Raw genomic sequence first — 2,528 nt, 5'->3', positions numbered from 1 at the left:
AAGAATTGGACGGAAACACTGTGTCAACAAGACTGCCATTAGGAAAATATTTCGCTTTTAAAAGTCTAGCACAAAGTGAATCTGGTGTGGTGAGCAGCCGCCAAGCCTGTTTAGCTAATAGGGCTTGGTTATACGTGTGCATGTCCCTGAAGCCAAGTCCACCCCGAGACTTAGGGAGTGATAATCTTTCCCAAGCCACCCATGCCATTTTCCTCTTCCCCTGCTCAATGCCCCACCAAAACTGTCGCATCATCTTCGTCAAGTCATCGCACACAGACATAGGGAGTTTGAAAATGCTCATAACATAAAGCAGAATGCCTTGAGCAACTGCCTTGATAAGCACTTCCTTGCCAGAAAATGAAGAGTATCGCTCGCTCCATTCAATCAAACATTTACTCACCCTGGATTGCACTGATTCAAATCGTCCTTTATGCATACGCCCTTTGGGAACAGGAATACCTAAATACTTCGGCTCGAAAGCTTGTTGTGTGACCTCAAGAATCAGTTTAACTTCGTCTGCCACTTGGGGAGAGCAATTATCTGAGAAAAGAATGGAACACTTGGAAGGGTTTATGAATTGACCCGTAGCAGATGCATAAGTGTTCAAGACACCCTTAACAATTGTTGCAGACTCCATGTTTGCACGGAAGAAAAGCAAAGAATCATCCGCAAAGAGGAGATGTGAAATAGATGGGGCTCTCCTACAGATTTTTAGAGCCTCCATCCCTCCTTGTTGGACTGCCCCATGTAGTAGAGAGGAAAGTGAACCAGCCACAAAGAGAAACAAGAAGGGTGACAAGGGATCACCTTGACGAATGCCTCAGGTAGGAGTAAATTGTTCCAACAGACGTCCATTAAATTTGACAGAAAACTTCACGATCTCACGCAGACCATAACTAAAGACATCCATCGTGGTGCAAAACCCCATCTCAGTAAAGCTGCCTCCAAATAATCCCAATCCACTTTGTCATAAGCCTTGGATAGGTCAAGCTTGTAGGCACAAAAATCAGCATTCCCCACATTGGACTGGATATGATGGATACATTCGAACGCAATGATGGAGTTATCTGAGATCAACTGCCCAGGGATAAACGCGCTTTGATTTTCAGAAATGATATCCGATAAGCAAGACCGCAACCTGTTGACCATACACTTCGACACAACCTTATAGATCACATTGCACAAAGAGATTGGTCGGAACTCCTACAAGCTTACCGAATGTTGGACTTTAGGGATAAGAACGATGCTTGTGTCATTAACTCCTGGGGGCATATGACCAGTATCAAAAAACCGGCGAACTGCTGAGATAATATCCTCCTTTAGGCAGCCCCAATTTCTCTGATAGAACCGAGCTGGGAAGCCATCAGGGCCTGGTGCTTTTAAAGGGCCTATTTGGAATAAGGCATCTGCAATCTCCTGGTCTGAGAAGGGTGCCAACAGAATATCATTTGTTTCCGTAGTGACTTGTGGGATTAGGGTTTCCAGAACGGGAGAGGGGTCCAAAGTGGGGTCCTTTGTAAATAGCTCCTGGAAGTATGACGCTGCCATACGTTCCATCTCCGAGGGTGAATGACACCAAGAGCCATCGCTTTTCTGCAGCCTGCGGATGTTGTTTCTTCTCGCCCTCCGAACAGCCTGACGGTGAAAGTATTTCGTATTGCGATCGCCTTCCTTCAGCCAAGAGATGCGACTACGTTGCAGCCACATCATCTCCTCCCGGTATAGTAACTCATCCAGGGCTTGCATTTTCTGACGGACTAACCGACGGTCAGCATCAACAATTTGTAGGTGTTCAAGCTCCGTGCGTAAGGCCTCAATTTGTTTCTCAACATGGCCAAAATTATCCTTGCTCCATTTACGCAGCTCAGCCATGATAGAACGCAGAGAGGCCGCCACATTGCCCAAATCACCACCCGAACATGATCTTACCCATGCTCTTGAAATAATCTCAGGAAGTTTTGGGTCACGCTCCCACATGATCTCATACTTCGGAGATCCCTTGCGGTGGCGATCCTCTGATGAATCTAGAAACAACATAATAGGACAATGATCCGATCTCAGGGACACGAGGTGTTGAACTCTAACATACGGAAATAGTTCTCTCCAATCTTCGCAAGCACACGCTCGGTCAAGACGAACACAAACTTTACCTTGTCCCTGTTGCCCGTTGTCAAAGGTATAAGGCACACCCGAGAACCCTAAGTCCACCACTTCACACAGCATCAAAGTGTCCCGGAATGCCTTCATTTGGTTTTCTCCCCTACTCGTACGGGACAAGTGCTCATGGTGCCACAATGCCTCGTTGAAATCACCACATAACACCCACGATAGATTCGATGTGCTCTTGAGCCGAACAAGATGATCCCACATACGTTGACGATGCTCAACCCTTGGCTCTCCGTACACGAAGGTAGACCGACAGGTTTTCCCCACACCATTATCCAAAATAATCACATCGATAAACCTGTTGCGGGATTATAATATTGTCACAGTTAGGGATTCATCCCAGAATAGAGCAAGACCCCCAC

This window comes from Hordeum vulgare, chromosome 1H (assembly GCF_904849725.1).
Source record: "Hordeum vulgare subsp. vulgare chromosome 1H, MorexV3_pseudomolecules_assembly, whole genome shotgun sequence".
Lineage (NCBI taxonomy): Eukaryota > Viridiplantae > Streptophyta > Magnoliopsida > Poales > Poaceae > Hordeum > Hordeum vulgare.
This window is presented reverse-complemented; position numbering follows the sequence as displayed.